The sequence below is a fragment of the Enhydra lutris genome, unplaced genomic scaffold (genome assembly GCF_002288905.1).
Source record: "Enhydra lutris kenyoni isolate GAN:26980312 unplaced genomic scaffold, ASM228890v2 scaffoldscaffold24, whole genome shotgun sequence".
In the NCBI taxonomy this organism is placed as follows: domain Eukaryota; kingdom Metazoa; phylum Chordata; class Mammalia; order Carnivora; family Mustelidae; genus Enhydra; species Enhydra lutris.
Window position 1 is genome coordinate 23432224 of NW_019154108.1, and position 14370 is coordinate 23446593.

General features: G+C 39.1%; 1 protein-coding gene and 1 pseudogene across 4 annotated transcripts in view; one reads left to right on the forward strand and one right to left on the reverse strand.

The window, feature by feature from the left end:
- LOC111150736 (ABL proto-oncogene 2, non-receptor tyrosine kinase) overlaps positions 1-14370 on the forward strand; it is a 111464-nt gene that overhangs the window by 63166 nt on the left and 33928 nt on the right. The gene's annotated exons all lie outside the window — the stretch shown is intronic.
- LOC111150737 lies at positions 12681-13078 on the reverse strand (annotated as a pseudogene).

Genomic DNA, 14370 nt, shown 5'->3' on the forward strand with positions numbered 1-14370 from the left:
CGCCCCCATAATATTTTTTATTAAGAAATATTTAAGGGGTGCCTGGGTGGCTCAGTCGGTTGGGCATCTGTGTTCGACTCAGGTTGTGATTCTGGGGCCCTGGGATCCAGCCTGCGTTGGGCTCCCTGCTCAGCGAGGAGTCTGCTTCTCCCTCTTTCTCTGTCCTTTCTCTCTCTCTCTCTCAAATAAATAAATAACAATCTTAAAAAAAAAGAGAGAATATATTTAAGTACTTTGGTTTTTAATTTTTTGAGGGAGAGCAAGTGCGGAGGTGGGGAGAGGGAGAGAGAGAATCCACACCCTAAGCTGGGCATGGAGCCGCATGCTGCCCTGTGTCATGACCAGAGCTGAAATCAAGAGTCAGGCGCTTAACCAGCTGAGCCACTGCAGTGCCCCGTATCTAAGTATTTTAAAAAGACCTATGTCTCAGTATTATCTTTCAAAGATGAATTTTTATCATAAAATATAGCATATAGGGAAGATAAAGGAAATTGGAGCAGATCTGTATAATCTGGTTAAGTTCTTTACCTGACAGGATTATTATGAGAATCTGATAATTAGATATGTACCAATTAGATACATACTAAAACAATAATTACATATATCTTTTTTTTTTTTTTTTAAGATTTTATTTATTTATTTGACAGAGAAAGAGATCACAAGTAGGCAGAGAGGCAGGCAGAAAGAGAGGAGGAAGCAGGCTCCCTGCTGAGCAGAGAGCCCAATGTGGGGCTTGATCCCAGGACTCTGGGATCATGACCTGAGCCAAAGGCAGAGGCTTTAACCCACTGAGCCACCCAGGTGCCCCGATAATTACATATATTTTGATACATTTTTCAAACCCTCATTTCGTTTAAGTAATATGTAGACATATAGGAGCAGTGCAGAAGGTAGAATACTTGTATGAGAAATGATTTTGTATCAATACAAGCAACTTCAGAGAAGCTTGCATTTAAACACATTACACCAATCTAGATTATTTGAGAGATTAATATAATTCTGTGCTATTCTGTGTTAGCCAAGTATAAAAAAGTATAGCTATTTAACAGCTTTTAATGAGATTTTCAGGAAAGCTGCAAGGTAATGATAATCCCTTCCAGAACAACCAGAATCAGCAAATTTTGAAATGATAAGCACTGTTCACACTATTTTCTAGCTCTTTCTGAAACAGAGCAATCTCTTAAATTTATGGTCAGAAAAATCAAGATACCACCTGAGCCAGAAATTCCATTATAAACATCTGTTACTGATAATTTATGAAACAACCATCAGCATAATACAGTCTTTTCTAGGACTGCTGACCACTCCTTTACCAGCAAGATGTGATAATCGTCATGTACCCTCTTGACTGTTTCACCATGTGTTACCTTGTGAAAAATGAAGGGGTTAGCATAAACCCTCTCTGTGAACTAGAAAATCCAGGATTCCAGGATCATGTCCTGAGCCGAAGGATCCTCCAGGATCCTCAGATCAGGATCTGAGCCACTCAGATGTCCTACATTTTTTTTTTTTTAAATAAGAGTTATATTGAGATAACCATATGCTTTCCCCCCCTTTATTTTATTGACACGGGGTATTAGCTTGATTGATTTTTGTGTATTCAGCCAACCTTGCATTCCTGGGATATATCCTACATGGTATGGTGGATAATCCTTTTAATATACTCCAAGATTTGGTTTGCTAGTAATTTATTGAGGGTTTTTGCATCTATTTTTTTTTTTTAAGATTTTATTTATTTGACAGACAGAGATCACAAGTAGGCAGGGAGACAGGCAGAGAGAGAGGAGGAAACAGGCTCCCTGCTGAACAGAGAGCCCAATGCGGGGCTCGATCCCAGGACCCTGGGATCATGACCTGAGCTGAAGGCAGAGGCTTAAACCACTGAGCCACCCAGGCGCCCCCCCCCCCGCCCTTTTAAAAAATTTTATCTTTTTTTGTTTATTTATTTGTCAGAGTGAGCATGCACAAGCAGGCAGAGTGGCAGGCAGAGGCAGAGAGAGAAGCAAGCTTCTTGCTGAGCAAGGAGCCCAATGTGGGATTCGATCCCAGCACCCTGGGATCATGATCTGAGCCGAAGGCAGTAGCTTAACCAAATGAGCCACCCAGGCGTCCCTTGCATCTGTGTTTATAACAGATATTGGTCCGTATTTATTTATTTATTTATTTTTGGTGATATCTTCGGCTTTATCTTTTCTTGAAGTTCTTCTCTCCTCTCTTTGCCCACATCATGGAAGAGGCCTTATTTTACTCACCCATCTCTAGTCGTAGGTCAAAGGTCAGTTTCGCTACATAAGGCCCAGATAGCCAAATAATTAGGCAGTTATGGGGCCCTTTAAAACATTCTGGCTTTGGCAGCCCAGGGCAAGTGATCCCTGGCACAGGAGGATATTTAATAAGGCACATATGCTTTTGCAAGACTATTATGGTTCTGTTGTGCCTTGCTGATAATAGGATGGCTGTATTTTTAGTTATTAATTGCCCATGGTAATTTAAGGTTTCAAGGCTCATATGTGCTAGAGGCAGAATTTCAAATCTTACTCCAAAATTGTCTCTGTAGGGGCACCTGGGTGGCTTAGTCAGTTAAGCGTCCAACTGTTGATTTCTGCTCAGGTCATAATCTCAGGATCGTGAGTTCGAGCTCTGCTTGAGATTCTCTCCCTGCCTGTTCCTTTATCCCTCCCTCCACTTGTGCACATACTCTCTAAATAAATAAATAAGTACATCTTTGAAAAATTCCACTAAATTATCTCCCTGCTTTATAGCACATGGCTGTTCATCTGAGAACGGGGAATAGTATTCTTCTATCAGTATTAAGATGAGAATTAGTAATGATATAGGTAAATTCCCTGGCTTATATAAGCAAGTACTTAACAACTGTTAGATTTTAATTTTCTATCTCTGTCTTCTATTCTCTACTAGATGGTATGGTGCTCAAAAGTCCAGACTTTGAGTGCTTAAGTGGCTCAGTCCGTTAAGCGTCTAACTTCAACTCAGGTCAGAATTCCCTGGAGTCCTGAGATGGAGCGCCATGTCAGGCTTCCTGCTCAGTGGGGAGCCTGCTTCTCCCTCTACCTGCTGCTCCCCCTGCTTGTGCTTATGCATTCTATCTCTCAAATAAATAAAATCTTAAAAAAAAAAAAAGTCCAGACTTCAAGTTTTATTCCTATAGGGTTGGTATAACATTGCTTCTCTGCACCCTCCCATATTCTTATGTTTTTCTGTTCCTTATCCCTTTTCCTCACAATCCTGCTCACCATTTAGGAAGAATTTTGATGTCTGGTTTACGTTCTTTCTAGGTCCTATAGATGTTGCTACTGAGCACAGTATTTTCCCTTCTGTCATCAGGATAGAATCAGTGGAAATCTAGCAAAACTGAAAAGGAAAATTGAAATTAGTCATACCTTTGGGATAGTTTAAATATACAAAGCCAGTTCTTTCTTGACCTGGGCCCGGCTATCTTGGTGAAGAAACTTAGCTGACTCCTGCTCTTAAGGATTCTGTATTTTTATCTGTAGATACCTCTGAAGTATTCACTTTCTTTCTTTTTTAATTCTCTATGGCTCTCAACTGATATTTGGACTACTGATCTGGGAAGACATTATTGGTAGTTGTAGGAGTGTTAATGCAGACTTCTCTGTTGTCCTGGGGTTTTTACCTTGCATCATAAAATAAGCCAGTGATAATAGTCAACTCTACTATGAGTTATTGTGCACAGTCATGTGAATACATAGTATTTACGTCACACTTAGCATACCAGGGACTCACAGTTTGATGCTGACAGATGTCCAAATAAAGATAACTTTAATAGAGAGTTTTATTAACAAAGATATATCATTAAAATTTTTCAATAATTTTATAATTTCAATGATAGTCTTATTTTAAGTTGGAGATAAATACAGAGTTTTGCAATAGGGATTAAATCCTGGGCATTTTTTTTTTAAATTTTATTTATTTATTTGACAGAGATCACAAGTAGGCAGAGGCAGGCAGAGAGAGAGGAGGAAGCAGGCTCCTGGCCAAGCAGAGAGCCCAATGCGGGGCTCGATCCCAGGACTCTGGGATCATGACCTGAGCCGAAGGCAGAGGCTTTTTTTTTTTTTTTTTTTTTTTTTTTTTAAAGATTTTATTTATTTATTTGTTTGTCAGAGAGAGAGAGAGAGGGGAGAGAGAGCGAGCACAGGCAGACAGAATGGCAGGCAGAGGCAGAGGGAGAAGCAGGTTCCCTGAGGAGCAAGGAACCCGATGTGGGACTCGATTCCAGGACGCCGGGATCATGACCTGAGCCGAAGGCAGCTGCTTAACCAACTGAGCCACCCAGGCGTCCCCGAAGGCAGAGGCTTTAACCCACTGAGCCACCCAGGTGCCCCAGTCCTGGGCATTTTTTTAATAGATTATTTGAACAAAATGTATATATTAATATGAGTACTAAACCAAAAGAATTTTGTAATTTGAACTGTTTTTTGTTTTTTTTTTTTTTTTTTTTTTTTTCTTCTTACCTCTAACACTCATGCTGTAGGGAGGATTCTGTTGCTTTGGACAGCTAGTAGCTGCTGAAATAAAGGTTATGAATAAGGTCTTTGTTTCTCTTAGTTAAGGTAATAGGAAATATCTGAGTTCAGCAGGCAGTAGCTTGTAGCCAGGACCCAGGTATGGGGAGTGTAGTATATGCACATAGACATGCCTTTTCAGAGACACTAGAAAACTAGCTCCATGGATCTGAAAAAGGAAAAACCAGCTTTTTGACTTTTTTTTTTTCCTCCGTGCATTGCATGAAAGGATTGTTACGTTACTCAGTTATCTGCAGAGCAGTGACAGGTGTCCTAAAAGATAAGGTTAGAGAACCTTAAGAACAATAAGAATTATTTCCTAATGAAAACCCACATATACATTACTTTTTGTGTGTGATGTTTGTGAAATGAGCCATAAATTAAGTGAAGACTTTTGTTCAGCTCTTCCTTTCTTTGAGGACAAATCAAGAGAAAAGACACAATCTGTTCCATTTTGGTCTAAATAAGATTGTTCAAAGAAGAGATGAAAGTTGTCCAGTTAGAGAAGAGGTTATATTTTTGCATGCATTCTGGATTTTGGCATGACCTATACAAATATTTAGAACTCTTTCCTGAGTAATCATGCATTAATTCTGGAAAAATTTGTGATTATTCTGCCGGGATTAAGTGGCAGAGATTTTCAGTTTTCTGTGATGGAATGGACTAGTTGGTAAGCATGTGTTTATCATTAGTCTCTCAGGTTTGATTATTAAATGTCATTCTTACATGTGGACAGAGGAATCAGTCATTTACTTGGGGAGTCTGGCTGTTGTCAGATTTTTCTCCAGGAGGTTAAAGGACTTTTTTCAGTTTTGGTTTTCTGCTCTATTGAATGAGAGAGGCATCCTGGAATTGTGAAAGGAGCGTGGGCTTTAGAGCAGGACCAGAGCAAGGGTTTTGCATACTGGTTTCGCCAGCTCTTGGAACTTGAATGAGTTACCTAACATTTCTGAGCATTTGTGTGTTGGTAATAATAATGCCTGTCTTTCAGAGCTGTAAGTAATGATACTATAAATTATAATACATCAGTTAAAGTGTGTGAAGTGCCTTGTACGTATGTGCTCCATAAATGGTAGCTGTCATTCTGTTCCTACTGTAGAGGGCTAGAATTGCTTTGAGTCATTTTTAGTTTGCATAAAAACTTCATGCTGGTAGAGATTTGTGAACATTAATTTAAAAATACTTGCAGGCCTACAATGTGCAAGATACAGTGATTAATACAGAAGAAAATTAGTGATCATATTGTTAGATGCAAACGGCTGTTTAAAAAGAGTCTGATCTGTGGCTAGGTGACTCTTTCCCAAATGCGTATATCCTCATATTATCTAAAGGCAACTATACCTCAAAAAAAACTATACTTTCAGAAAGAGGGCAAATGATAATGTAAGAAATAATGAGAAGTGGGTGCTGTTAGGGAGATAATCTAAGAGATGCTCTTATAACACAAGAATTCCTAAGTCCATATTATATCACTCCCTTCATACAAGATCCTCTTTCAAGAATGATGCTTGCATGTGGAACTAACACTTTGTTAGCAAGAGTTTTGGCTTTGGACCCCATTGAAGAAATACAATTAGGTAGGATCAAATTATAGATCTTATCTCTAGCTGCATGAAAAGACTATACCTTCTAATAAGAAAAAAGAGGAAAACACAAGAGATGGGGAAAAATGTGACTTACTCATTGTCTCGAATATAATAAATCACAAGTCCTCCATCTCCTTGATGGTTGAGTTGGAAGCCAAGCTTCTGATTCAACTTTGTGAGGAAATGAAGATCTGGGAAGGGAGAGGGGAGCCTTCAACTTCTCTTTCATAAAGACCAGTACATAATTAAGCATGCCATTTAAAAATAAAATTATAAGCTCATTAGACCAAATCTCTGAAACACTTTGGAAACTTTGCAGTTTCATTTTGACAGTCTGTAAGGACTATATACTTTTGGGCAGTTGATATTTTGGTCATAAAATGGGTAAACTACTTCAGGAATGGATCACATCTTGTGTTTTATTTTAAATTTTGTTCATCTTTGAAAATTAAAATTGTTTTATAAATGTATAAAAACTACCTAATGTTGAAGTTTGCTTTGAAATTCCTTAAAACTATAACACTTCTACAGATCTTAGATCTTAGGGATCTGAATATCTAGAAATTTAAATGAGATAAATCAAATTTGTACATTTCCCAAACAAATCTGTGGACTAAATTCATTCTATTGCCAAGTTCTAAACCTTAACCTACAGGAATTGGTAGGTTATTATTTAGCCTTAAGGTTAGCCTTAAGGCTAAAATTGCTGTGAGAGTATATAAGGGAACATCTTTAGGAAGGAAATGAGGAAAAGACTGTATTAAAATGTATGAACATTGTTGTCAGTAATTATTTCTGGGTGTTGGGATCATGGCTGCTTTTAATTGTCTTCATACTGTATCTTTTAGTTTCTAAAAAAAAAAAAAGCAAGTCTTGGTTCTATGATTGAGAAAAAATGATATGTCAATTCATGTTTATTGAATACATGTCCTAGGCAAATAGATATGGATAAGACATAATCCCTTCCTTTACATGGGGTAAGGCTGGAGTCATACATTGTAAATAATAGTACTTTGCATTTTTCTGTATTATGCAATATTTCATCCCCACAAATAACTACTACTAATTAAAATCTGTGTGAATGTGATGAAGTATAGAGTTAAAGACTTTATTTTAGGGGAGAGGGAAAATACTTTTGAGAACATTGAACAGAAGGAATATGAATTGTGTTAAATGAGTTCACTAGGTAACTGGAAAGGAAGATTATAGCAGAAGAGAATTAGCAACAAAGATTGAACAAATTGATACATTCAGAGAACTGTTGGGAGAGTTGTATATGGATGTACATAAGATTGAGGATCTGGCTAAGTGCCAGATCATGGCTAATCTTTCTCATGGTGAGAAATTTGGAATTTAACTCTGTGCAGTAGACAGCCCAAACCCTTAGAGATTTTTTTTTTTTTAAAGATTTATTTATTTATTGGAGAGCGAGCACAGGCACAGGAGTGTGGATGAAGAGGGGCAGAGGGAGAGAGAGAGCGAGAGAGAAACCCAAGAAGACTCTGTTGTGGAGCCTGACACAGGGCTCAATCCTAGGACTCTCACCACCAAGTGAGTTGAAACCAAGAGTCAGACATTCAACTGACTGTGCCCCCCGCCCCCCAGCAGCCCCTTAAACCTTAAAGGTTTTAAGTAGGAACATAACTCTAGGTGGTCTTGCCCTTTCAAAACTGCAGTTTAGAGGCAATGTGGGTATTAGATTGGAGCAGAGTGAAACTGAAATCAAGAAGATCAGGTGGATGATTGTTGTAGCAGCTCAGGCATGGAAATAAAGAGGGCCTAAATGAGGACAGGTGGTAAGGGAGTAGAGTTCACAGATTTGAGAGAGATTTGGGAGCTGGAATCTGTAGGATAATAGGAAATAGTGAGGGAATTAGGGAAGAAAGAGGATTCTAGAATGATGATGGCGTTTCCGGATTAAGTACCTGGGTGAATGGGTATGCCATTAGCAAGAACACACATGCATGCACACATGCTAAACTGAAAAAGAAATAAAAGCAGAAGTAGGAACAAAATGGGTTTTTGGTTCTTTTAAGATATCTGAGTGTACTTACTCAGAGGCTCTAGGAGTCAGCTGACCAGGAGAGTGATTTGGGGTTGGTGGGATTTGGGAGCTATGGTAGGCTGAAAAGTGCCCCCTCAAAAGATACCCATGCCCTAATCCCTGGAATTTGTAAATGTTACATGGCAAAAAAGTGGGGAGAGGAGATGTCTTTGTAGATGGAGAGATTATCTTGCGTTACCTGAGTGAGCCCTAAATGCAGTCAGTATCTCTGTAAGAGGGAGGCAGAGGGAAACGTCACATACATGATAATGAAGCTGGAGCAGAGAGCTCTGAAGATGCTGATTTTGAAGATTGGAGTGATGTGGCCACAAACCAAGGGATGCTGGTAGCAACCAGAAACTAGCAGGGGCCAGGGATGGATTCTTCCCCAGAGCGTCTAAAGGGGGCCGAGGCCTTGTCAACACCATTTTGTCCCAGTGATACCAGTCCTTGTGATTATTGCCACTTTTTTAGTTGATTAAAAAATGTCTTGATGAAATTCTACTTTCTGTTGCCTTTTGTATTAAATGTTGAACCATGTTGACAATTCCTAAAGTAATGTCCTTAGTGGATATACCTCATTTATATTCTAGTCTTACAACTCTGGCTTTGAAATCTGGATGTTACTTTATATTCATTTGCTCCAAACCAGAGATAGATTATTAGTTTCCTTTCCTGTATCCTCTATTACTAGATAATTGTCAACTCCCTTCTTCAAAAGATTTCTTGAATATGTCATTGTCTATGCCATGAACAGGCTATTATCCCTGCTTAGTTTTCTGCGGCAAACTTTTAGTTGGTCTCTGTAAATGCAGGGGGTCCATCAGGAGCATTATAGAGCAGTCCTCTTCCCTTATTTTTTTTTTAAAAAGATTTATTTAGGGTGCCTGGGTGGCTCAGGCATGCTTTTGGCTCGGGTCATGATCCCAGGGTTCTGGGATTAAGCCCTGCATCAGGCTTTCTGCTCAGCGGGAAGTCTGCTTCTCCCTCTCGCACTCCCCCTGCTTGTGTTCCCTCTCTCACTGTGTGTCTTTCTGTCAAAGAAATAAAATCTTAAAAAAAAAAGATTAATTTATTTACAAGACACACACACACACACACACACACACACACTCTCTCTCTCTCTCTCACTCACTCACTCACTCTGTATGCCTGTGTGGGGAGGGGCGGGAGGAGAGCATCTTCAAGCAGACTCCACACTGCGTGTGAAGCCTGACACTGGGTTCAGTTCCATGAGATTATGACCTGAGCCAAACCAAGAGTTGGGCACTTAACTGATTGAGCCACCTAGGTACCCCAATTTCACCCCCTGCCCCAAGTAGGCTCCATGTCTGGTTTGAATCCAGGGCGTGAACTCACAATCCTGAGATCAAGAACCAGAACCTTAATTGACAGAACCACCCAGGTGTCTTAGACCAGTGTTCTTTAAATAGCACAGTCAGTGTGTTACTTACTTCTCACAAATCTACAATGATTACTTACTGTATCTCAGTGTAGTCTGAATTCTTCTTTTGTCTGGTTGTCAGGGTTGTCTGTGTCATTCGGCTCACAAATATCTCCCATTACTTGACAAAGACACATTGATTTCCAGGCTTCTTGTCTCTTCTAATCAGGCCAAGTTTCTCATGCAGCAGAATCACTGAGCTGGATTAAGGATTGGGCTAGCTGGGCTCTTCTCCAGATTGTCAGTTTCTAAAGGTTCACCTGAAGTGAAACAAGGAGAAGAAATTGGCTTCTAAAAATCCTCATAAAGAGTATTATCTGTGGTGTTGGGGGAATATTTTCATAAGCTGTTTGGGCTAGAGCCTTAGACCACCAAAGGGCATCGGAAAGTGCCTGCTGAGGTGGGTAATTCTGGTTAACTGCAGGGTCTCTTGCTGAGTCAGGACTCCTGAGTTTAGGGCCAGAGATGAATTATTCCGGATCACTTCTTCTCCCTTAGCACAAACTTCAGACTTCTCGATGAGTGAATGTTGAATACACATTTAAGGAGTGTTGTTTTGAAGCTGTATTAATAGCCTACCCAGGGTCCCACATGTCTTGGTCTGGTCTTGTAAAACTTAAAATGCTCAATGCTTTTCCTTCTCTGCCTTTGTTGTGTGCGCATGCGTGTGCATTTGTGTTCTTACCCCCTGCTTAGAAAAATGTGTTCTTCCTTTCTCTGTAACAGAAAACTTTGAGTCCGAAGTGTGTTGACATCTTTGGTTTTGTAGTTAGAGAAAGCTCTTACTCTAATAGGAACAAATGAGTCCTGTTCGGACTTTCAAGGGTTTGGAGGATTTGGTTAAGTATAGAGCATGCGTTCTCAACAGGGCTGATAATCACTTAGGTATTTACAGTGGTTTGTGACCCTCCAAATCTCAGTGCTACCCTACAAAATCTTACCCTTTTAATTTTTACCTTCTCTTGTTAGGGAGAAATTGAATTAAGTTAAATTATTTAAGTTAAATGTAATTTTAGTCCTTAGAGTAGTGGTAATGAAAAAAAAAGTTTGAGAAACACTAGTGTAGAAAAAGGGAAAAGATGCTGTTAATAGGTTTTATTTTTGTAACAAGAAGTCTCACTGAATTTTTTTAAATGAGTTAATCCTTTTTACCAGTCATTATTTATTAGTAAAGTACTTTGTTGGGTTTCATAGGACAGAGAAACATAATGGTTCTATACCTGTAGAAATTTAATCTTACTGGATGAAAAAAGACACAAAAAAAGGAAGTAATAAATTATAGTAAATACACGATAGAAGATGTCCCAATATAGTATGACAGTTGCTGTTCTAGGCAAAGGCAGAGATTACTTAATCAGAAATGGTCAGAGAGGTAGGGTTCAGGGAGAAATCTGTGAACTTGAGCTACACTTTGAAAGATAATACAGAATTTGAATAGACAAAGGAGGAGGGTAAGTATGGTCCTCATTAAAATAGCGTTTTGATTCTTGTGACTTTTTGTGATATACTCAAATTGAGAGTGTATGAGAGCTTGGGAGATCATCTATTAACTACTATTACTAACTGACCTTAAGAGGGTTACTTTTGCAAAAAAGTTTAGAGTTGCTTATTTTTATTTCTGTACCTTTGACTTCTTGTTAGCTATACAGATCGTCTAACTCAAGCTCAACAAATGTATTCTTATCTTTTAATAGATGTATTTTCCAGGCAGGAAGGTGTACTTTTAGAACAGAAGGTACTAAAGTTTTAAGTTACGGTGTCAGGTTTTCCCCTAAACACTTTACATCCATTTAATCTCATTTAAGGACTACATAAAAGTACTTAACCATTTTCTTCCTGTTTTATGTATGAAAACTGTACACTCAGATATTGTAAATAACTTAACCAAGTTGAAATCTCACGTTTTGAATGGCAGAGCCCAGAGCTACTTAAAACAGAGCCTGAGGTCTTGGATTACAAAAACAAAAAACTTAACATTAGGGATTGGTTTTTGTAATGAGAGGCCAGTTTTTGTTCCTGAAGCCTTGAGTTCACAAAAGGAAAGATAAGGTGGTGAACACTAAGAGTGAAGTAGCATGACAGGGAATTGGTGCTCTGCTTTCTTAGAATTCTAGTCAGCTGCCGTGTTGGGAGGTTGAGGGGTGAGGGTTAGCAGCAGACAGGACTGTGGCGCCTGCCACACTAGAGATCACTTGGTTCTGACACTAGCTTTGTTTCTTCACTCAGTAATAATGGAATTGAACATGTTTTGAGGTCTACCATTCCGTCCCAAAATATTACTTGAAAAGACCCCTGTCTTAGAAAGTACCTTTCTGTGTATTGGATGCTGTAATGCTGTCTGTGTGATGCTTATAGGAAAAACAGATAGGTGATCTGTTGGGGATAGTTCATCTGGTGTGGCTGTCCACTCTAAGAATACATGCTGGTATAGAAATGACAGCTCCAAAAAAAAAAAGAAAGAAAGAAAAGAAAAGAAAAGAAATGACAGCTCCAGTGGTGAACTGTTTGAAATTGAGGGCCTACATAGGGAAGAATCAGATTTTTTTCGTTGTCATATCTAGAGGGAAGAGTGCCACTAGAAGTTATATATTTGTATATTTCCTGTTTATTGATTTTGATTTACTGCTTGTGCCTCTTAACAACTTGAAAAATAGGAAACAAATAGCAAAAGAAATGAGAAAATATTTTAAGTCATGAGGAATAAATTACTGTGTAGTTAGCCAAAGAGAAGGGAAGTGAATTGTGAATTTAAGCAAGTTACTTTTGTTTGCCTTTAAAATATATATATAGATATATATAGATATATATATATAAATAAAAACAAACACCTTGGTGAAATGAACATCTACACATTGTTATGAGTGTAAAGTGGTAAAATTTTTTGGAAATATGTATCATGAGTTGAAAAGGTCCTTGGACTAGAAAATTTGTTTGTTTGCTTGTTTTTAACATTCTTAGTTTATTAATCCTCTCATGAAAAATCTGCACAATCACCACAGATAAAGCCATTGCAGCATCTTTACTCCTTCTGTTCAACCTCCAGCTTACTGCTAGACACTTCATTTCTTTTTGCCAGCACCAACATTGGCTTTTGCAGTCCACCGACTTTCTTCATTCTGTTCTTGGCGTTTTTTTTTCGCTGTTTTCTTGAGGTCTTTTTCTTCTCGTATAGACCATGTCTTGCAAGTCTGTCTTTGGGTTCATTTTTCTTTGCATAATCCAAGGAGTCATAAATCATGCCAAAGCCAGTTGTCCTGCCACCACCAAAATGAATTCTGAATCCAAATACAAATATAACATCTGGTGTGGTCTTGTACATTTTGGCTAGTTTTTCCCAAATTTCTTTCTTAGGTACTGTTGCCTTTCCAGGATAAAGGACATCAATAACCATTTGTTTGTGCCGAAGTAGTCGGTTGGTCGTGAACTTCCTGGTCCGCATAGTTACTGTGTCGTTCATGATGGCGGCCGAGCTTCAAGCCTAGAAAATTTGTTTTAATGAGGTTATGTTAATCAGAAAAATTGGGGGGTACGAAGTGCATATAGGTATTATTAGGTGACTTGTAACTTGGTACATGTAAGTGTTCCTGGAAATGGTGGTACCTCTGCAAGAGGAAATATATATAACCATTAAAAAGACTTCTGACGTGGGGCACCTGGGTGGCTCAGTGCTTAAGCCTCTGCCTTCAGCTCGGGTCATGATCTCACGGTCCTGGGATTGAGTCCCACATGGGGCTCTCTGCTCTGCAGGGAGCCTGCTTCCTCCTCCTCTCTCTCTCTCTCTCTCTCTCTCTCTCTCTCTCTCTGCCTGCCTCTCTGCCCACTTGTGATCTCTCTCTGTCAAATAAATTAAAAAAAAATAAATAAAATCTTAAAAGACTTCTGACGATTTGTAAGAATATGGGGAAATTTTTGATGTATAGCTTATAAAAGCAGTTAATACTCTTACGTACTTATTTATCAACATGTCAGCAGTTAACGCTTTAGATTCTTTCCTCCTTCTGTGTACAGTTCCCCTTCCCAGCCTTTGATGTTTTCTCTTCCTTCCTTGCTGACTAGTCTTAGTCTCCTTTGCTGACGCCTCTCCTGTTTGCTCTCTAAATGTGGGTGTTCTTGGAGCACCTGAGTGGCTCAGTCCTTAAGCGTCGGCCTTTGGCTCAGGTCATGAATCCAGCCGCGCATCAGGCTCCCTGCTCGGTGGAACGTCTGCTTCTCCTTCTCCCACTTCCCCTGCTTGTGTTGCCTCTCTTGCTGTGTCTCTGTCAAAAAAATAAAATCTTAAAAAAAAAAAAATTAAATGTGGGTGTTCTTTAGGGCTTAGTACTGGATCCTGAACTTCAATTTTTTAAACTAATGTAGTAAAATCAACTCTTTTGGGGCATGTAAAGTACTGTGAATTTTAGCCCATGCATAGATACATGTAAGCACCACCACTCTCAGGAAACAGAATAGCCATATCATTTTCCCCAGATGTCCATTGTGCTCACTTTGCGGTTATATCTTCCCTACTCCTGTCCCCTGGCAACCACAGTGGTCTTGTCTTTTGAAGAACGTATGCTTTTGATGCCAGCTTCTTTGGGAAGCTCGACATAATGCCTTTGAGATCCATTCAGGTTGTTGTGTGTATCAGTAGTTCATTCCTTTTTTATTGCTGAGTGGTATTCCCTTGTATGGACGTACTGCAGTTACTCCGTCCATTCAGGGACATGCAGATAATTTACAGTTTGGGATGGCTGGGAATAGAGCTGCCAC